This window comes from Theropithecus gelada, chromosome 1 (genome assembly GCF_003255815.1).
Source record: "Theropithecus gelada isolate Dixy chromosome 1, Tgel_1.0, whole genome shotgun sequence".
In the NCBI taxonomy this organism is placed as follows: domain Eukaryota; kingdom Metazoa; phylum Chordata; class Mammalia; order Primates; family Cercopithecidae; genus Theropithecus; species Theropithecus gelada.
Genome location: NC_037668.1, coordinates 174,220,798 through 174,245,303, shown reverse-complemented (window position 1 = coordinate 174,245,303; position 24,506 = coordinate 174,220,798).

The window sequence follows — 24,506 nt, the reverse complement described above, 5'->3', positions numbered from 1 at the left end:
TGGGCTGGTCTTAAAAGTAAACAAGTAGGAAAATAAAAGCATAATACACAAACACACTTTATTTTTGCTGTTCATTGAGTCTTATTTTCCTGCCTTTGTTTGACATTTTGGAAGATGTCATGAGTTTTCTTATTACTATTAAGTATTAAGAGCACTCTTATTTTTCAAGGATTAGAAATTCAAATCCAGCTTAATAAAAGTTCAAGCCTTACTGACAATTCCAAATGCTGGCCAACAGGAGGTCTTACTTATTACTGGTGGGAATGCAAAGTGGTACCCTCTTTGGGAGACAGCTGGAAGTTTCTCAGAAAACTAAATGTACTCTTATCACACAATGCACAAGTTGTAATCCTTGGTATTTACTCAAGTAAATGGAAAACTTATGTCTACACAAAAATCTGTTTTAGCAGCTTTATTCATAGTTGTCAAATTACAGAGGCAGTCCTTTGATAAGTGAATGGATGAATAAATTCTAGTGCATCCAGACAATAGAATATTATTCAGCACTAAAAATGAATGAGCTATCAAGCCACAAAAAGACATGAAGAAAACTTAAATGCTATTATTCAGTGAAAGAAGTCCATCTGAATGAGCTACATACGGTATGATTCCAACTGTATGACATTCTAAAAAGAGCAAAACTATGGGGCGAGTAAAAAGATCAGTGTTTGCTAGGGACTAGGGATATGAAGGGATGAATAAGCACAGAGGATTATTATGGCAATGAAATTACAGTAGTCCCTCTATATCTACGATTTTGCTTTCTACTGTTTTAGATCCTCATGATCAACTACAGTCCAAAATTATCAAAAGAAAAATTCTAGTAATAAGCAATTCATGAATTTTAAATGGCATATCATTTCAGAGTAGCATGATGAAATCTCATGTCCTCCCACCTCATCCTGCCCAGGGCATTAGACCTGCCTTTGTCCAGAGTATCCACACTGTGTATGCTGCTTGCCTGTGCGACACTTCGTAGCCTTCTCAGTTATCAGATGGGGTGTCATGGTATCACCATGTTTGTGTTCAAGTAACCCTATTTTACTTAATAATGGCCCCAAAGCACAACAATTTATGAAGTTCCCACTTTATAAATTAAACTTTATCATGGATATATACTTGCAGAATTAAACACAGTATCATACGTTTATATATAGTACACATATCTGTGGTTTTAGGCATTTACTGGGGGTCTTGGAATGTACCTCGTGTGAATTAAAGGGGGAGTATGCTACTCTGACACTATAATGGTGAATATATATCATTGTATGTTTGTGAAAACCCATAGACTGTACAACACCAAGAGTGAACCCTAATGTAAACTATGAACTTTGGATAATAATGACGTGTCAATGTAGGTTTATCAGTTGTAACAAGTGTACCACTCTGGTATGAAATTTTGATAGTGGGTGAGGCTGTAGAGAGTGGGGCAGTGTAAGTAGGAAATTATTGTATTATAAATGTTGATAAAACAGAAAAACAATTTTAAAGAGGCTTATTTGGCTCAAGGTTATCTCTCTTTCCCTCTTTTTTATATAGATGGGGTCTCATTATGTTGCCCAGGCTGGTCTGATCTCAAGTTCCTGGATTCAGGTGATCCTCCTGCCTTAGCCTCCCAAAGTGCTGGGATTACAGGACTGAGCCATCTCAACCAGCCCAGAAAAGCATTTTTAATTAAACTGTTAGATAATTTCAAATTCACAAGCTGTTGTCAGAAATAATTGAGATTCTATGCATCTGCTACTCAGTTTTTTTCTAATGGTAACAACCTCTTAAAACTGTAGTTCTATATTACAACCAGGATATTGACATTTATTAGCCAAAATACAAAACGTTTGCATCATAAGTATTATTTGTATGTTGTTAAAGATTAGGAAAGTTAGTCTTAGGTGAGATTAGATGGAAGTTCTTTCTGTGGTATTTTTAAGGATGTCACCTGCCCTGTTAGAGCCACGCCCACTCCTCTCCCATGCCTACTACCTCCTTAACCCCTCACAACTATGAATCTATTATTTATTCTATTATTTCATAATTTCAAGAATGTTAATGTATATAGGTTCATATAGCATGTAGCCTTCTGAGACTGACTTTTATTTCATTCAGCATAATGCCCTTGAGATCTATTTAGGTTGTTGTGTGTATCAATCATCATTCTTTTTGTTGCAGAGTAGTATTCCATGGTATAGATGTACCAGTTTGTTTATCCATTCACCTGTTGGAGGACATTTGGGTCGTTTCCAGTTTGATGTTATTAAGAATAAAGCTACTATAGATATAAAAAAAATTTAAGCCTTTACCCAATTTAAAAATTCTTGTCCTACAGCTCAGGTCCAATCTGGGAGCAGAAACTTATGGTGAGAGGGAGCTGTGGTCAATTTCCTTGGCTCTGGTTCCTCTTTCTCTTAGTAGCCAGGAATTCTGGGTGAGGGCAATTAAAGAGGGGATAATAGAGATTGAAGGACACATTCTTATAGGTCATATATTCTTTATAATCTGCTTTTGTATATTCTGCAGGACAAATGCTGGGTTTCCTCAGGGTAGTGGAAACTCAGATTCTTCAGGAAATTTCCAAACTGAAGTCCACAACTTGAATTTTTTTTTTTTTTTATTATCTCCGAGACTTACTCCCCAGGTGCTTTTCTTCAGACAGTACATCTGACACAGATCATCTCTGTGAGGGCCACATTTTCATGGCATGCTGCTTTATGAGTGGTGTCCTTTCATATTGATTTAAGGGCAGTTATCTATTGTTTGCTTTGCAACATTGGGAAAATTCATTTTTTTCTACAGGACATTGGAAATAGTTGTCCATGTGCTAAAACTCTCTCTTTCTGTGTTTGTTAATAGAAGTAGCTATACCTACTCAGCCTGACTTTTTTTTATGAAAGATGGCACAAAACTCTGTGCACACCCAGCTCCAGAGACACATGTTAAGTCCTCCAAGTGATTCTTTGAAAGTCAACTCACCATCAGTCAGCCCGAGTTAGGCAGAAGAACACCCACTATGGGGAAACACAGAGAATTCTAACAACTTGCTTCCAAGGAATTCTCTATCAAAGATTTATTATTTTGGTCCCCTACTTATCTTACACACAGAATGGTTTAAGTGATAGGCTACAGTTAACAGAAATAGATTTGTGAAACCCAATTTACAAGTCCTGAATCGATCATCTGGAATGTAGGATGCAGTTGTTGGCAAGTATTATCCCCACTTTTGGTGCCTCAAAGGTTTAAAGAAGAAAAGTTCTATTTAACAAACTATTTCATTAACATGCTTGATTTTACTTTTTCACCATATACACTAAAAGTTATAGTTAAATATCATTCTCCAGAATATAACACCTCGTCCAGAAGGAGAGATTAGAAATTTGCTATCTTATACATTGCATTACATACAGTTTGTTCAATGTTTAAAAAAATATTTCTCTCTTACTGATTTTCCTCTTATATAATGGATTGGTAAAATATTATTTTGTTCATACTTACCTTTGGTTAAGTTATAATCTCAAATGAAAAATTGTATATATGGTTTGTCATGTTGATGATGCTATTAAAAACTCACAAATGGATTTGTGATAAAATTGACAATTTCCATATACAAAAAGGTAAAATTGATATAATCACTATTTACATATATGTGTATATTTTTATATATTTAAATAGTAGAAGAATATAGGTACGGATACTGAAATAATTGTCGTATTTAATTTCTTTTTTGATCACTCACGTGATAGTTGAGAGCTCGTTTAAAAAATATGATAATCTACTATCTTCATTTGCCATCTCAAAATTTTAGCTATTCTGTTGAAATCTTAGGAATTCACAGTAAGTCAAGGTATTCTTATATGAAATATAAAAATATTCTTAAAAAGGTATTAAATGTCAGTAGATGAGACACAAGTGTTAGTGTTTTTTAATGTAAAGTTTTTCTTTATTTTAATAGAGTATCAAATGAAGTACAATTGCTTTATTTTCTAGGTTATGGTCATGCCACAGACAATTTTGTGTGTGTGAGAAAGTAGATAGAATTCAACCATTGCTTTCAACCATATGTGGTAACATTAGCATATACACAGAATATCAAATGAAGTACAATTGCTTTCTTTTCTAGGTTATGGTCATGCTACAGGTAATTTGTGTGTGTGTGAGAAAGTAGATAGAATTTGACCATTGCTTTCAACCATAGGTAGTAACATTAAGCCATTTTAAAACAGTAATAAATGAATTTTTGAGATCATGGAAGTTAATTTTTAAAAAGGTGACTGTATATCTTTTAAAACAGATACATTTGTTCAGATCATAAATAACCTCAAATTTAAGACAAAGTGATAATTACCCCTCAGTACTGTCCAATACTGTTATGGTAGTCAAATCAGCTGTGTTGATAGTGCTGCTGAAATAATAGAGGTCATGGGGCTATAATTTTATCATTATGTTTACTAGAGCTGTGCATCTGTCGAATAATCAGCAGCTCTTCCTATAAATTGTGTTTGTTCTTTTCTTGTAAAAATCTTATACTGACAGACATGTTCATTACATTTTTTATTTGAGGAGAAAATGTCTTTATCCTGTCTCTTATGTAATGGCTCAGTGCCCTAAAACAGTGTAAGACTGAAAACTTCAAACAAAGTGTCGATGTTGCATAAACACTGTATTAGAGTTCTTTAGAGACACATAAACTATAGGATATAGAATGGATGACAGGTGATTGATGGATGGATAGATAGATAGATAGATAGATAGATAGATAGATAGATAGATACATAGATAGATAGATAGATACATAGATAGATAGATACATAGATAGATAGATATGAGAGGGGATTTACGAGAGCAATTGGCTCATATGTGATTATGGAGGCTTTGTGCAAGCTGGAGACTTTGAAATGCTGGTAGCGTGACTCCAAACCCAAATGCTTGAGAACCCAAGTGGCTGTTGGAGTAAGTCCTGGACTCCAAAGACCAGACAACATGGAGCTCTGATTTCCAACGACAAGTGAAGGAGAGTGTATCTTAGCTCCAGAACAGAGACCTGTTTGCCTTTCCTCTATTTTTGTTCTATCCAGGCCTCCAACCACTTGGATGTTGCTTGTCTGCATTAAGGGTGGATCTCTCTCATTTAGTGTACTCAGACTCACACTCCAATCTTCTCTGGAAACATCCTCATGTATAATGTTTTACTCGTTCTCTGGTCTGGGTATTCCTCAATCTAGTCATGTTGACACCTAAAATTAACCAACACAGGTCCTATACAAGATTTTTTTCACTATAATAGGTAAATATGTTGATTAAAGATGTAATGGGAGATTGTAATCCTAAGATAATATGATTTTTATCTACATAGTATTTAAATAAATCTATTTGCCATTTCAATCTTAAGCAAATTTGCATTTCCAAAATTATTTAAGAAAAATATAGTACAGTCTCTCTGTATTTATATCTTGTGAAATTTTTATACTAGAAATATAAATCAATATATAGATTTTTACATCTATAAAGAGGAGATACATATGCAATTATCCCTTGGTATCCATGGAAGATTGGTGGTTCTAGGATCTCCCTTGGATACCAAAATCTGAAGATGCTGAAGTTCCTTATATAATAAAATCGCATAGTATTTGCATATAACCTATGCACATCCTTCCATATATTTAAAATAATCTCTAGATTACTTAAAATACCTCCTATTTTTGAAATGCCATGTAAATAAGTCTTTTTTATTTCAATTATTATTTTTATTGTTGTATTGTTAGTTATCTTTTTTCAAATATTTTTAGTCTGTAGTAGGTTGAATCTGCAGACAGAGAATCCATGCTTATGGAGTGTGGACTGTGTGAGTGTGTGTGTATGTATTCACACACACACATAAAATAAATGGTCATACATGGTAGGAAAATACAGGTGTGCATATATGTACATATACGTATCTATACATACTAATTCTGTGCTTTTTTTTTTTTTTAAGTTGGGTTTCTCACTTTGTTTTCCAGGCCGGGCTCATACTCTTGGCCTCTAGCTATCCTACTGCCAGTGCCTTCCAACAAGCTGGGATTGCAGACATGAGCCACTACATCCAGACTCATCTGTGACGTTTTAATGATACTTCAGATTATCCATGCTTTTTTAACATAGAAATTTCTGAATTAGGCTGAACATGGTAGCTCACGCCTGTAATCCCAGCACTGTGGGAGGCCTTGGTGGCCGAGGTGGGCAGAAATTGAGATCATTCTGGCTAACACAGTGAAACCCCGTTTCTACTAAAAATACAAAAAATTAGCCAGGCATGGTGGCGGGCGCCTGTAGTCCCAGCTACTCTGGAGGCTGAAGGAGAAGAATGGCGTGAACCCGGGAGGCGCAGCTTGCAGTGAGTGATGCCACTGCACTGCAGCCTGGGTAACAGAGCGAGACTCCGTCTCAAAATAAATAAATAAATAAATAAATAAATAAATAAATAAATAAATAAATTTCTGAATTAAATAGTGAATCCTATAGTAGATGAATTATCTAAATCCCAAATTATCATAAATAGATATTATGCAATCAAAGGTTAACTTCTCACATAATAATCAAGTGTTGAAAGTAAAATGAATTTAGTTATGCAACTGAGTTTCCAAAAAAAGATTCTCAAAATTAAAGCAAAAAAAAAGAAAAGAAACCTAAAAATAAAAGTCATTACATATTGATTTTTAAAAGTCAAATTATAATTAAGGTTGATCATTGGAAATACGTGTATGCTTAATAATAGAGCCTCACAAAATGATTTAAAAAAATGTAAAAGAGCAAAACCACAATTATAGTGAGAAATTTCACATATTTCTGTCAGTAAATGATAGATTAAAAAAAAGTAAATTTTAATTCATAAAATCAATCAACTATTTGTGTCGGCCTTATTTAAAAGACTGCATGAAAAGCTTCAGAATGCAAATATTTTTCAAATTCATATGGAAAATATATTGAAAAATGAAAAATGAACTAGAAAATAAGACTTATTTTATCTAATAAAGTATATCTATCATCCCATAAAATACTACAAACAGGACTCTTAATGGTAAAGAATATTAAGTATCCTATATAAGAACAGGAACCGTATATGAGTGCCCACTTTTCTTGAATGTTTTAGAATAGCAAAATGTTAGAATAGTAAGGCAAGCTTTAAAACAAAACAAAAAGCTTGCTCAGTGTTCAGGGAAAAATACAGTTATTTATAGAGAAAAACGTTCTACAGTCTATATAAAATCTACAAATAATTAAAATACATGAAGTTAGCAAAGCTATGAATTGTAAACTTAATGTGTAGATATTAATTGTATTTCTTCACAGCAACCACAAACATTTCAAAATTGAAACTTTAGAAAGAACATTTATGTAACATCAAAATATAAAAAGCACATAGATATAAACTCAATGAAAACGTTTTTCTTGAAAAAATGATAAATTGTTTTTAAGCATATTAATGAAGGCAAATGTAAAGGAAGAAATATTCAATGTTCATGATATGAAAGACTAAATCATAAATATGCAAATGTTCCCCAAACTGATCAAATTTCACCTACTACTTATTCTCTTTTTTTAAATTTTATTTGATTTGGAAACTTGACAGGCTTATTATAGATTGTATATAAAAGTACAAAATTTCAAGAATAAGCGTGACACATTTGAAGAACCAAGAGGGAAGAATTGCCGTATTATATAAAAATATATACTTGAAAATTACAAAATTTAATATATCATTGTATTTCCAGAAGATACATAGAACAAGGAAACAGGATGGAGAACCCCCAAATAGCCATGCATGTATCAACACGAGATAAATGAGAACAACTGCAGGTTATTATGAGAAGCATTAAGAGTGCTATGACAACGGGCTTCTACATTTTTAAAAATTGACCCTTTGGGTTATTTTTCTATTTGTACCATCATAACAGTTCTCTGGCTTTTTCTACCTTTTGGTCCCCTGGGAAAGCTTACTTTATGAACTGTCTTACGTAGGCTTCCTTGGCCTTTGGCTTCTGATTAAGTTCAGCTAGTGATAAACACCAGCAGAAGATCAAAAGGTAAGAGACAAAGACCTAAATATATTTTCCTGAGCAGCAGTAGCTTTATTGCCTCAGCAATGTCTGCCTCTCTGAGAGCACAGTATCTGTTCCGTGGCCCCTTTTGTTTTACTCACGTTAATACCCATCTCTTTCATATTACAGGTGGCAATGACTTCACACAAACTGCTGAAATCTGCATCCCTATATCTTTCTTATTTCTTTCTTTAACTCTATTCACACTTCTGTAAAAAGGCTCTGAATTAAACTGTTTCCCAAATCCAGAACCGGACTACATTTTTCTGAAATTTGACAGCTGAAAGACTTAACCCTCACGTCTCTCTTTCTCTTGTGTCTCTTACCTGGAAAAGCTAATAAGAAAACCTGGGTGCTTCCTCCTTTGTTACTGGCAGGAATTCAAACCATAAAAGACTGGACCATGTGTGAAAAATCTTACTCCATCTCCACCCTAACCACAGTAGAAACTCCAACCCAGTCTTTTTTTCCTACTTTCTGAAGTCATTTCAGACCTGTTTGGGATACCTCTCTTGTTCTTCCCACAAACCTCGTTATGCAAGTCAGATATTTTTATACCCTCTTGGTATATATGTGGTATTATGAGTCTCAAATTCTAAACCAAATTTTTGGGTCGGGGTTTATCCTGACTTGGCAAAGTTGTCACAAGAAATGGCACTATGAACAGGATTCCGAGATAATGGTCACCATCACTGAGGATGTTATTTTCTTGCTTTGACTTGCTAACTGCCTCTTCCACCTGATGGCAAGAATGTACTTGGAGCTACTGCCTGCTGGCTATCTTGTCCTTTGAGCTGTGCAGTTTTGTGTTTTGTTATTGAGTCCTACTGAGCCTCTGTTATAGATTTAGCTGACGTAAGTCAGAAATTGCTGTATTTCAATTGTTGACTTGCTATAAGACAAGTAGGATTAGAGCACTTCTTAAAGTGGCTTTGGGTCATGTGTCTCAGTCTGGACCCATCTCTATAATTTAAAATGAGGTTGTGACTGATACTATGCTCAGAGGAATGACTGTGATCAATTGATCATGTATCTTAACCACGCATTGACCCTTGATCTATATAGCACTGAAAGGAAAGACACACAGTGGGAGATATGGACCCATCAGGTTGTCGCTTCTGAAAGATAACTCATTAGGAAGTTAACAAAAAAGAAAAAAAAGGGGGGAACAAGAGAAAAGGAAAATAAAGTAGCTATTATGTGGTGTGCTAAAGTCCACACTTCTAAGAACAAGGGGCTCACCAGGATTCTTACATATCTGCTGATGCTGCCATGCTTCTGCTACAAGAAGTACCCCAACTCAGTTACAGAATAAAACATCCATAGCATCCCCATGGCACAGCAAAGGATATCATACAAAGTCAATTATAGTCCGGGATCATTGAACTCTGTAAAGCAATCATTTTCATTGAGGAGTTTGTTAACCTGATGATATGAATTTTATAAGGAAGAAATTTATAAGTATGAGCATGGTGGAGTGCCCTTCCACACAGAAATACATCCAGTGACTAAAAATAAATAAATATTTAAGAAGAAAGACAAAAAGGAAGCAGATATAGAGGAAAGAAACAAAATTTAAAAAAACTGAAATGAAGGTGCACAATATGATCCAATTAGAAATCCAACATTTATTACAAGAATTTATACAACAGAGATGATAGAATAGAAGTCATCTGTTTATATCTCCTCATAACAACAAGAATTATTTACCTATCCATAAAAAAAGAATCTCTTTCTAGAAGCCTCAGGACTCAGGTAGTAGCCTGTGGAACCTGGGTGTAGCCCAAGACATAAAAAGATCATTTTGAGAGTGAAGACCTGCACTCAGGTGGCAGACCTGCAAATCATGCTACTAGTTCAAGCCTAGAAATAACCAGAGTCCCCAAAAGGCTGCCTCTAGCCCTTTATGACCTTGTACTTGCAACTAAAACCATCTGCCAAGGGGCTGAGAAGAAATCATGCACACTAGTGCCTTGGTGAAGAGGATTGTCTGCCTGCTGACATTTGTCTTGGCAGTGAACCTGAAAGTCACTCTGTGGCTCAGCTCAAGTCCCCTTGGCTGTTGTACCAGGCTAGTATTACTTACACAAAATCCCAGAGGAAGACTTTCCTATATCTTGCAACCTGGGTGTTACCTATTTGTCTCAGCTTTGATGATGGACTTGCCAATCTCCAATTCACAGTAAATCCTGAGGGGACTCAGTTTCAGCTCAGGCCCTTCTTGTTGCAGTCAGAAAACTATGCAGGAAACTTCTGGGAGATGTGTCCCTATTGAGGCCACCAGGGCAGACTCACCAGTCTTCCTCCCACAGAAGATCCTAAAGGGTCCCAGCTCAGGTTCCAGCTCTTCTCAGTGAATTCTAGAAACTGTCCCACCTGTGCAGGGAACTGACAAGAGGCATGACCATCAGGGCCACTGGGTCCCTGCCTAGCTTTCCCACATAGCCTGGGTACCCGCTCCCCCTAGGTCTTCTGCAACTCCATCGGGGATTAGGCATCCTGACAATTTAAGAATTCACATCAAGACTCATGGAAAACCTGGGCGTAGGACACCCTCTAGTACTAAAACAGCTGCAGCAGTCATGACTTAAGGAACATATTCTGCTGAGAATTTCTGGGCAGGCCTGCTGAGGAAAGACAGGCACAAACAAGGTTAGACTGAGAAGACTGGAGTAAAAATTCAATTCCGGACAGGCGTGGTGGCTCACACCTGTAATCCCAGCACTTTGGGAGGCTGAGGCAGGCAGATCACGAGGTCATGAGATCGAGACCATCCTGGCTAACATGGTGAAACCCTGTCTCTACTAAAAAATACAAAAATTAGCCGGGCATGGTAGCTCATGCCTGTAGTCCCAGCTACTCAGGAGTCTGAGGCAGGAGAATGGCGTGAACCCAGGAGGTGGAGCTTGCAGTGAACCGATATTGTACCACTGCACTCCAGCCTGGGCAACAATACAAGACTCTGTCTCAAAAAAAAAAAAAAAAAACAACAACAACAACAACAACAACAAAAAACACTAAAAAACAAAACAAACAAACAAACAAAAAAAACTCAACTCCTTAACGTGAAGACATCGACATATGTCCACAAGCATCAAAAACAAACAGGAAAATATGACTCAACAAAAGAAAAATATAAGATATCAGTGACTAACCCTAAAGGGATGGGGATGTGTAATCTGCCAGACAGAGAATTCAAAATTTCTTTAAAGAAGCACAGTGAACTTCACAAAAACACAAATAAACAACTGAAGAAAGGTGATCAGATAAATTAATCAGAAAGGTTGAAATGACAATAAAAACAGCAATCCTAGAACTGAAAAATACAATGAATGAAATGAAGAAATGTAAATGAGAATAACAGCAGAATTAAGCACAGGAAAATATCTGTACTCAAGAGAGGTATTTGGAATTATACAATAAGAGGGAGAAAAAAGAATAAAGAGAAATGAGGAAAGTTTATGAGATTAGTAAGATAATGTCAAAAGAGCAAATGAATGTGTTACTGGAGTTCAAGACACTTTCCTATAACACTTTCTTACTACAGGGAATAGAGAAAGAAAAAGGAGTAGAAAGTAGTTTGTTTTTTGCTTTGTTTTTCTTAATAGAAGAAATCTTTACAGATTGGGAGAGAAATAGAAATATTCAGGTACAGAAGTGTCAACAGTCACCAATCAGATTCAATCCAAAAAACTACTCTAAGACATATAATCAAATTGTCAAAGACAAAAGAGGATCCTAAAGGCATCATGAGAAAGGAAGCAAATAACTAATAACTAATAACAGATTTCTAATATGTGTAATAGTAGACTTCTCAACAGAAAACATATAGGGCAGGAAAGAGTGAATAATATATTTAAAGTGCTAAAAGTGGGGGAAAAAAAACCTGCCAACCAAAAATACTATACCCAGAAGAACAGCCCTGTAGAAATAGAAAGATACTTTCCCAGTAAAACAAAAACTGAGGGAATGTGTTACCACTAGTACTGACTTATGAGAAATGCTAAAGGGAATTATTTAAGCTGCAAGAAAATGATGCTAATGAGTAACATGAAAACACCTGTAGGCTTCAATCTCACTAGTAAAAGTAAATATACAAGTGGAGCATGGTGGCCAACACCTGTAATTCCAGCACTTTGGAAGGCCAAGGTAGAATAATTGGTTAAGGCCAGGAGTTTGAGACCAGTCTATAAAAAAGAGAGACCTCATTTTTACAAACAAACAAACAAACAACAAAAAACTAGCCTGGCATGATGGTGTGCACCTGTATTCCTAGTTACTTAGGAGCCTGAGGTGGGAAGATAACTTGAACCAGCAGTTTGAGGTTATAGTGAGCTGTGATTACGTCAGTGCACTCCAGCTTGGTTGACAGAGTGAAGCTCTTAAAGAAAAGTAAATACACAGTTAAATTCAGAATACTCTAATGATATGATGGTGGAGCATAAATCACGTAGATTCTTAGTATGATGGATTAAAAAAACTATAAAAATAATAATGCAGATAAATAGGTAAGAAATATGCAATATAAAAAGATGAAAATTGTGACATCAATAATTCAAAATAGGTAGGGAGTAGAGTTAAACACACAGAGGATTTTTTGTATGAATTGTTTTATGCAATCAATATTAAGTGGTTATCTGCTTAATGTAACCTGTTATAACTGTAAAATGTTTTATGTAAGCCTCAAATTAATTACAAAAGAGAAACCTAAAATTGATATAATAAGAATTAAAAAGCAAGGAATTTGTACAAACTACTAGAGAAAATCACTTAACTTTAAAACAAGACAATAATAGACAGAGAAAGAAAAATATACACAACTAGAAAGTAACAAAATGGCAGCGATAAGCTCATACCTATAAGCAATTACCTTCAATGTAAGTGCATTAAATTCTCCAGTTAAAAGACCTAGAATGGGCCAGCCATGGTAGCTCACACCTCTAATACCAGAACTTTGGGAGCCCAAGGCAGGTGGATCACTTGAGATCAGGAGTCTGACACCAACCTGGCAAACATGGTAAAATCCTGTCTCTACTAAAAATACAAAAATTAGCCAGGCATTGTGGAGGCACCTGTAATCCTAGCTACTTGGGGGGTCTGAGGCACGAGAATTGTTTGCACCCAGGAGGTGGAGGTTGCAGTGAATCGAGATTGCACCACTGCACTCCAGCCTGGGCGACAGAGTGAGGCTCCGTCTCAAAAACAAAAAAACAAAAAAACAAAAAAGACACATGGAGTGGCTGAATAAATGATAAATAAAAACTGTGTCCTATCTACCAGAGACTCATTTCACCTGTATAAACACACATAGAATGAAAGTGAAGGATAGAAAAAGATATTTCAAATAAGCCAAAACCAAAAGAGCAGGAATAGCTATACTTATATCGAATCAAATAGATGTTAATGTAAAAGCTGTAATAACAAAGACAAAGGTTATTATGTAATAAGAAAGGAGTAAAATCTGCAAGAGGATTTACAATATCAGTAAGAGCCTGTTGTAAATATATATGCACCCAACATCAGTGAATCTAACTCTGTAAAGCAAATATGAGTAAATATGAGGGAGAGACAGACTGCAATGAAATAATAGTAGGAGACTTCAACATCCCACTTTCAGCAATAAACAGATTATTTAGACAGAAAATCAACAAAAACACATGGGATTTAAACTGTACTCTAGACTAAGTAAACCTATCAGACAGTTACAGAATATTTTACCAAATAACTCCTGAATACACTTCCTTCTAAAGAGCACAAGGAACATTCTCCAGGATAGGTTATATGGTAGGCCACAAAGCAAGTTTTAAAATATTTAAGAAGATTGAAATAATTTCAAGCATCTTTTCTGACCACATTAACATAAAACTAAAAATAAACTAAAAATCAACAACAAGAAGAATTTTGGAAACTTCACAAATACCTGGAAAGTAAACAACATTATTCTTAATGGCCAAATGGGTTATTAAGAAAGTTAAGGGGAACATTAAGTATTTCTTGAAACAAATAAAAAGGGGAGCTCAGCATACCAAACCCTGTGGAATACATCAAAAGTAAACACTAAGAGAGAAGTTTGTAGTAATAAACATTTATGATGAAAAGGAAGATTTCAAATAAATAACCTATTGTTGCATCTCAAGAAATTAATAAGAAACAAGACAAACTAAACCCAAAATTGATAGAAGGAAGGAAACAATAAAGATCCCAGCAGAAATAAACAAAATAGAGACTAGGAAAACAACTCAAAGATCAACTAAATAAATATTGTTTATTTAAAGACGAATCTTTGCCTAGACTAAGAAAAAAAGAGTAAAATCAAATATATAAAATCAGAAATAAAAAAGTAGATATTACAACTAGTACCACAGAAATACAAAGGATCATAAGAAACTATTGTGAACAATTACATGCAAATAGATAACCTAGAGGAATGGATACATTTTTGGACACATACAACTTACCAACATTAAACTACGAGGAAATAGAAAATCTGAAAACACCAATAACAAGGTGATTGAATCAGTGGTAAAAATAAATAAATAAATATCCCATCAAAGAAAATCTCAAGCTCTAATGGGTTCACTGCTAAATTCTATCAAACATTTAAAGAAGAACTGATCAACGTAATCCAAAAAATAGAGAAGGGAATACTTTCAAATTCTTTCTACAAGGCCACTATTACCCTGATCCAAAAGCTAGACAATGACACAACAAAAACAAGAATACTACAGTTCAGTATCCCTAATGAACACAGATGCAAAAATTCTCAACAAAATATTAGCAAACCTAACTCAATAGCACATCCAAAGATAATTCACCATGACCAGGTGGTATTCATCCCAGGCTCATAAGGATGTTTTGACATATGCAAATTAATAAATTGGTGCATCACATTAACAGAATGAAGGACAAAAAATGATACGATAATCTCAATAGATGCAGAAAAAAAAATTGACAAAATCCAACATCACTTTTTGTTTGAAAACCTCCCAAAAAATTCGGTATAGAAGAAATGTATGTCAACGTAATAAACTTCATATGTGACAGCCCAATGGTTAACATCATACTGAATGAGGTAAAGCTGACAGCTTTCCCTTTATGATCTGGAACAAGATAAGGATGCCCATTTTCGCTATTTTTATTCAAACTGCTACTGGAAGTTCTAGCCAGAGCAATTAAGCAACAGAAAGAAACAGAAGGCATTCAAATTGGAAAAAAATAATTAAACTATTCTCGTTTGCAAATGACATGATTTTATATATAGGAAACCCTAAAGACCACAAAAGAACACTGTTAGAACTAATAAACAAATTCAGAAAGGTTGCAGTATAGAAAAAACAAACAAACAAACAAACAAAAAAAAAAACAAGAGTCTGTAGTGTTTTTATATGCTAATACGAACTATCTGAAAAAAAAATCAAGAAAACAATGAAAACAATTCCATTTCAAATAGATACAAAAATACAACACTTAAAAATGAATTTAAGCGAGGAGGTGAAAGATCTCTGCAATAAAAATTAGAAAACATTGATGAAAGAAACTGAAGAAGACACAAATAAACTAAACATATCCTGTGTTCATGGATTGGCAGAATTACTATTGCTAAAATATATATACTATCCAAAGCAATCTACAAATTTAATGCAATCTCTATCAAAACATCAGTAACATTCATCACAGAAATACAAAGAAAATTCTAAATTTTGTATGGAAACACAAAATACCTCAAGCAGCCAGCAATCTTGAACAAAAAGAACAAAGGTAGAGATATCACACTACCTGACCTTAAAATATCCTACAAAGCTGTAAGTAACCAAATCAGCATGGTACTGGCATAAAAAAGACACACAGACAAATAGAACAGAATAAAACATCAATAAATAAATCCATGCATTTACAGCCCACTGATTTTCAACAAAAGTGCCAAGAGCACACATTAGGGAAAGCCAATCTCTTCAATAAATGGTGTTGGAAAAACTAAATGTCTACTTGCAGAAGAATGAAATTAGATGCATATCTTTCAACACATAAAAAATCAACTCTAAATGTATCAAAGACCTAAATGTAAGATTGAAACTATGAAACTACCAGAAAACCTCAGGAAAAAAACTTCATGAACTTGGTCTTAGCAAGGATTTTTTTTATGACACCTCAAAAACAGAAGAAACAAAAGCAAAAATAAGCAAAAATAGACCAAAAAAAAAAAAAAGAGAGAAAATAATTAACAGAGTGAAAACTAACTTATAGAATATATTAATATTTACAAGCTACACATCTGATGAGGAGATCATATCAAAAATATATAAGGGATTCAACTCACTAACAAAAACAAATAAATAACCTGATTTTAAAATGGACAAAAGACCAAAGTAGGCATTTCTCAAAGAGACGTAACTAATGGCCAAAAGGAGTATGTGAAAGTGTTTAAGAGCACTAGTTATCAGTGAAGTGCAAATCAAACCCATGATGAGAAACTGTCTCACTCCAGTTAAAATGTCTGTTATTAAAAATGACAAAAGATAACAAATGTTTTGAAGACGTGGAGGAAAGGAGGATGTGGAAAAAAGGAATATTTGGTACATTGTTGGTGGGAATTTAAATTAGTGAAATTAACCAGGCACAGAAAGACAAATACTACATAATCTCCCTGTATAAGTTCGTTTTTTATGCTGCTGATAAAGTCATACCTGAGACCAGGCAATTTACAAAAAAAGAAAAAAAAAAAAAAAAAAAAGGTTTATTTGGACTCACAGTTCCACGTGGCTGAAGAGGCCTCACAATCATGGCAGAAGGCAAAGAGAAGCAACTCACACCTTACGTGGATGGCAGCAGGCCAAGAGAGAGCTTGTGCAGAGACACTCCCAGTTTTAAAACCATCAGATCTCATGAGACTCATTCACTATCACCAGAACCGTGCAGGAAAGACCCACCCCCATAATTCAATCATTTCCCACTGGGTTCCTCCCATGACATGTGGGAACTGTGGGAGTTACCATTCAAGGTGAGATTTCGGTGGGGACACATTCAAACCATATCACTCCCTCATATATGGAATCTGAAAAGGTGATCTCATAGAAGTTGAGAGTAGAATAATGGTTACCAGAGGCTGGATATGGGATAGAGGGGATAGGGAGAGGTTGGTCAATGGGTACAATCTACAATTAGATAGCAGGAATAAGTTCTGGATTTTTATTGCACAGTTGGGTGAATATATTTACCAATAATGTATTGTACATTTCAAAATAGCTAGAAGAGAGACTTTGAATGTTCTCATCATGAAGAAATGATAAGTGTTAAATAAATATGTAATGAGTATGTTAATTACTCTAATTTAATTATTACACAATGAATACATGAATTGAAACATCATATTAGACCCCATAAGTATGTATACTTTTTATGTGTCAATCAACAATAAAATAAATCTTAAAAAAAATTATACAACAAAAAGATAAAATGTCATTGCTGGTTGCTGGCTTTTTCTCCCTTACAATGTAGGTTGTAGATTTAATGTCAAAATCTGCTGAAGTACTACAACTTGCAAACCTTCATGGACTTAATCAATACACTGGGGCTAGAATTCCAGTTATATCTAGGGACTCCATAAACTTAAACAACGTAATGCCTATTAATCTTAGGGGATTTGCAGCACATAAAATAGAGGACAGAGAGCTATGCCTTACCTGAACTACTCCCTTGCCTGAGTTCTCCATGGTCATATCACCTATGGCCCCTAAATATCCCACAGTGGATATAAACACTGTGATCCAATGAGTAATAAAGTGAAAATAAGTCTTTGGATCTTATAAATTGGCATGATGAAATGGGATCCAGGGATAATTCCCTAAATTAAAAAAGTTAATATGCCCAATGTAAATTAAAACAGGACTTTCAAGAATTGAATTTTATTATATAAAGCCCAGATAAAGAAGAAGTAATTGTTCTCCTCACTGATGCTATATTTAACAATCCAATTAGCCTGTTCTTAATCTTGGAAATAATCAGTGATACTTCATGGTGGATTACTGAAATCTTTTTTTTTTTTTTAAGCAATGTAACTAGATTTTATTTCTTTTTTTATTTTTTTTATTTTATTATTATTATTATACTTTAAGTTCTAGGGTACATGTGCACAACGTACAGGTTTGTTACATATGTATACCTGTGCCATGTTGGTGTGCTGCACCCATCAACTCGTCAGCACCCATCAACTTGTCATTTACATCAGGTATAACTCCCAATGCCATCCCTCCCCCCTACCCCCTCCCCATAATAGGCCCTGGTGTGTGATGTTCCCCTTCTCAAGTCCAAGTGATCTCATTGTTCAATTCCCAACTATGAGTGAGAACATGCAGTGTTTGGTTTCTGTTCTTGGGATAGTTTGATGAGAATGATGGTTTCCAGCTGCATCCATGTCCCTACAAAGGAGACAAACTCATCCTTTTTTACGGCTGCTTAGTATTCCATGATGTATATGTGCCACATTTTCTTAATCCAGTCTGTCACTGATGGACATTTGGGTTGATTCCAAGTCTTTGCTATTGTGAATAGTGTCGCAATAAACATACGTGTGCATGTGTCTTTATAGCAACATGGTTTATAATCCTTTGGGTATATACCCAGTAATGGGATGGCTGGGTCATATGGCATTTCTAGTTTTAGATCCTTGAGGAATCGCCATACTGTTTTCCATAATGGTTGAACTAGTTTACAATCCCACCAACAGTGTAAAAGTGTTCCTATTTCTCCACATCCTCTCCAGCACCTGTTGTTTCCTGACTTTTTAATGATTGCCATTCTAACTGGTGTGAGATGGTATCTCATTGTGGTTTTGATTTGTATTTCTCTGATGGCCAGTGATGATGAGCATTTTTTCATGTGTCTGTTAGCTGTATGCATGTCTTCTTTTGAGAAATATCTGTTCATATCCCTTGCCCACTTTTTGATGGGGTTGTTTGTTTTTTTCTTGTAAATTTGTTTGAGTTCTTTGTAGGTTCTGGAAATTAGCCCTTTGTCAGATGAGTAGATTGCAAAAATTTTCTCCCTTTCTGTAGGTTGCCTGTTCACTCTGATGGTAGTTTATTTTGCTGTGCAGAAGCTCTTTAGTTTAATTAGATCCCATTTGTCAATTTTGGCTTTTGTTGCCATTGCTTTTGGTGCTTTAGACATGAAGTCCTTGCCCATGCCTATGTACTGAAATCTTAATACTAGTCTTCTACCTATTAAGACCCTCATATTCAATATTGTATAAATTACTAATTTAATCCATCTGTTAAATATATTGCTATTATTGATTTGGCTAATATGCTCTGTTCAGTGTCTGTATCAACAGCCTCTCAGTAGCAGATTACTTTCACCTCTGAAGGGACGCAGCATACATTTACTTCTGACGTACCCAAACAACCTTGCCCAACTGCACACAGTCTTTTCAGGTAAGAATTTAACTTCATGGAGTTCTCTCCAGGAGCACAGGTATGACATTACACTGAAGACATCCTCCTCCAAAAACATTCATTTGGCATTTTCATTCAGGATACATACATACTTATAAAGAAGTATGTAAAATGGGGATGAGCCATTGTCCCACTCGTAGTGCAAGACCTCTGCCTAGAGTAAATTTCTGAAAGTTGTTTGGTAAACCGAGGATGACTCCATGCTGACAGTGTCACAAAACATTTACTGATCCTCTTAGCACCCACAATGGTAAACAGGGCCCTGAATTTTTTAAGTTTTTTGGGTTCTAGAGGCAACATGTTCCCCATTTACACTGTTGCTTGCAAATTGTCCCACCTTGAAGCTTGAATGGACTCCTTCCAACAAAGGGCTCTAGAATCTATCTAAATTGTGATATAACAGACCATCCCTCTAGTGCCCCCAAGAGACTCCTTGCATAGCATCTGCTGTTATGAATTGCAAACACACATTTATGGCCATGAGTTTTCCATACATTTCTTATTCAAGAAACTACCCTCATTGATCCTGCATTATACAGCATTGGAGCAGCAATCCCTGGCCACACACTGAGCTCTCTCCTGGCGTAAGAGGATATTACAGGTTCTGAGACAATAGCCCTTCATACTGAGTTGTCCATTATGTTTGAATTTATGCAAGCAGCACCCCACAAGCTCCTGATACCTCCTTGCTACCAGTTGTACCTAATCCTGAGCCTTCTGACATTTCTCACCTATAAGAAGTTGTAGCCTCCCCTGTCCTGAGTCTCTTGTTAGATACCATGATTCCAGAAAAGGACATCTCTTTCCCAGATTATTTAGCTACTTAGGTAATTGTTTGGGATTAACTGCCTATACAACAGTAGTAGTTTGCATACTGTAAGGATGGAATTGCCATAATGATGGGACTTGCTAGATAGCTATTGCTTTTCATTCCTTAACAGGTATGTCCTTGATAGAGGACAGCGCCCAAGTCTCAGCACAACTGGCCAAACTTCAGACAGAAGTCTTAGTACTGGATGTCATGGCCAATGTACAAATCGGCTTCATTTGTACATTGTTACAGAGTAAAAGAGTAAATAATTCTGGAAATTTCTTGCCCAATAGATGCTCAAATAATAAATCAGGGTAACATGTCTTTGCATATACTAAGAACACAACACAAGCCATCACCAGGACATCCCTTATATACTTTATAATTCCAGACATTATTGATAGTGTCTATGTCACTCATTTCACTTATGAAAATATGCAACACTGGGCTCCTGAACAAGCCATTCAGCAAAACTTTCATCTTCATTATAGGCTTCAGGTTGCAGGCTTCATAGAGCAATATATTTGCTTATTTAAATAAGTTTAAACTTGGTTAAATAAACTATGGCTTACTTTAGTCATCAGTCAGCATTAGGAGAGAATAGGCATCTGAATCAATTTCTTGGTTTTTTATTGCTGACACATTTTATGCCTCATACTCCTCCTCTTCCCCTTGTGTTTTTCAGAATCCTTTAAATGAGTGAGTGTGTAAATGGGTTGTAGCAAATGCAACTCAAGTAAATTAATATGTACTACTTCCAGGGTTAGTCTTTAAAGACCTGTCACATTTGATCCTCCTTGGTCTTCCCCTTACTTTGCCTGGTATGAACAAGTATGTTGACATTGAAAGTACATTTTTGAAGATAGCAGAATAATAAAATTGAATATTTCTGGGTTTCTTATATAATTGCTTGTAGGAGAGTCATCACCAACCAGAAACACTTGTAGCTCATGGGTAAGGAATTAATGTTATAGCTTTCATCCATTAGATATGTTAGGATTTGCTTGTTATGGCAGCTAGCATCATCTAAAAAATGCACTGCATCACTTCATTATATGAAACTTAAAAATATCAAATCAAAATCGTAAATTTACTATTTTTGCAATAATTGTATGGGGATAATTATAAAGAAATCAAAGGCATGATTAACACAAATATCAGGATTGTTGTTACCTATGTCAGAGAGAGAGAGGTATGTGACTAAATAGTAGCACTTAGGCTGTTCATTTTATTTCTATTTAAAGTGCATGCATTTCAAATACACTCTTTTATAACCATGCCAGAGTTCACAATATACATTGGTAAAGAATTTATATAAGGTAAAATATACATATATAAGTAAAGTATGAAATAAAATAGTTTATTTGGAAAATTTAAGCACTTAATTATTAGTAATTTGGCATTGAGTTAAAAATACAAATTCAGAGAAACTATAATATAATGTAATATATATTCTGAAGGCAAAATACCTCACAGCTGATGATACTGCTACAACGCATATACTGGGTGACCAAAAAGCTGACAATTGTGAGTGGGACCTAAAGCAGTGCAGGATTCCTCAGCAGGTCGAAGCTTTGATACTTGTGCCATAAGATACTAGTATTACAATTATCTGTGGTAAGGGAAGATGCTACGTGGAGTTTATGACAGTGTCATATGGGGAAAAAAAAATTGTGGACTCTTGGGACTCTGAAGTAAAGTCATGAAGTTTTCATTGCATAATTATACTTTTTATTTTTCTAAGAGTATCTCCTGATGTGCTATTAGGGTTTGATAGAGACGGATCACCTAAAGATGAAACCACAAGGCACCATGTAGTCAAAATTGTTCATCATGAGTTTTGGCAAGACCATCAAGTCAAACTAATGTGCAAATCCATCAGAAAACCATCATGAGATGGAAAAGATACATCTAGGATAGGATCAGACAGAGTAGAGTCAGAGGGCACAAATAAACTGCATGAGTGGGTACCCTAGATGCCCAGGCCACTCACCACAGAAGACACATATAAACAATCAAGTAAACATAATGACTTGGTTATCAACAGTCGGCCTCTGTCAGTAGCTGCCATACTATTTGCACAATGTATAGCTTATGCATAGGCCACCACTTCTAAAAAATGATACACTGAGAAACACCAAACTTGCTAGTAACAGAGACCAATGGTGAGTCTCCAATATGGCACCACCGTTAGGGAGACCAGCCAGCCACTTGATAACAAGTTGACTATATTTGACACCACCAAAGAAGCAAATATTCATTTTACCTTAATTGATACAGACACATGCTTATGGTACGTGTTTGCTTTTTGTACCCATAGACCCACAGTCAGCATTATTATCTGAGGGCTAACGTGTAATCCATTGATGTGGAATTCTATATATTCAATATTTCAAAATATTGCATTGGATTGGTTTAAGGAAACTACTTTACAGTAAAGGAAATAAAGTAATGGATGCATGCTCATGGATTTTACTGTATTAACTTATACAACATCATACTGGCCTCACAGGATAAAAGCTGCTGGCCTCATAGGATAATAATGTGGCCTATGGAAGAAATAGTTGATGTGCCAAGTCAGAGGTTTTAGCCTTCATGAATGGCCCCCATCATTTAGGATGTAGCACACATTTTACATCAATGACAATACTATGCTGTTTTGTACACAAAAGTAGAATACATGGAGCTTAGAACCTAACCAGTATAAGGAAGAGTGGTCTAACTTACTATCAGTCTCAGTGACCAATTTAAAGGATTTCTACTGCTCATTTTTGTAACTTTGAACTCTCTTTATTTAGAAATCTTGTCTTGCAGTAGGTGAAACACTGGACTTTTATTATCAATATGATGCATACATACCATTATATAATGCAGACAGGAAAGACCTGAATCTTATCATGAGTAGGGTGTAGTTGTCTGGGTCTAATCAGGAGATAGAAGCTACACAGTAGGTTAAGCAGAATAATTTTAATATGTATTATTAACTCTGATAAAAGATAAACTACAAGATATAAGGAAAGTATAATAACCCAGAGTTCAGAGAGAATAATCAAAAAAGAACAATCATAGTAGGGCCTCTGGTCTTATTGGATAGTGCACCAGATAGCAGAATGTTTCTCTGATTTGACCAGATCAGAGCTGGTCATGAGCTGTATAAGTAATAGGCAACCCTCCACAATGCGAATGGAAGAGTAATGATTAACAGCTGATGGCATGTGTGTACAATAGAAGTCTGGGTGCTGGTGGAGACAGGAAGACTTTAGAGCATGCAGGTCATGTAGGGGCTTGCAGATAGACTTCAGGTGCTGGCCAGGGCAGGAGGCTTTCAGATCACATGGATCACACAGGGACTTTGGTTTCTGTGTCAAGAGAGCTACAGATAATTTACTGCCAGGGCAAGGCTGCAAGGTTGAAGAGGGAAAATATTCTATGTTCATTGCTTGGGTCAGAAGGAATGGCTGCCCTCATATCCCTACCATCTACCCCTAGCCAGCATTGAACACAGTACGAGAGCCTCTTCCTTCTGTAAATCCCTTTGGAGCACTCTCCTAAGAAAGCTAAACATTGTTCTCTCTTTAAAGAAGGAATACTTAAAATAATTAATTGGTTTATCATACAGTATACATTAAAGATAGTATTAGGTCTGAAAGGCAATACACTGATAATTGAAACACAAAGTTTCTGTCCCTTCAGGGATAAGGGTCTGTTTGGGTTACCCCACTGATCAAGCAGCAATACTACTCAATGGTGAGAAGAAACAAGAATACAGAGTAAAAAAAAAAAAAAAAATGGTGAATATCAATTGGGATTTTGAGATCTACTTGCAAAGTTAGGCATTGGCTATATTTTTTTCATTAATCATCTTTATATTAGACACCACCCCTCCCCTCAGAATCTTAAAAGAACTGTTCCCAGAAATTATGTGAGCCAAGTGCAACTAAGAGGTTCAATGGTTGGATTGCAGTGGATACTATGGCTACTCACCGCCTTCCCCTCCTTCAAAACTAAAGCATTCATTTCCCCAGCTGCTGAGAGCATTAATAATTGATATATCATAGCTGAGTATTCCTTTAGAGATTTCCTTCAATTGAAGAAGCCACCTCATGCAATGTCATGTCTCATTCTCAAGAGCAGCTCATGTCTAGTGACTGTTGATGAGACTTATTAAGGTATAGC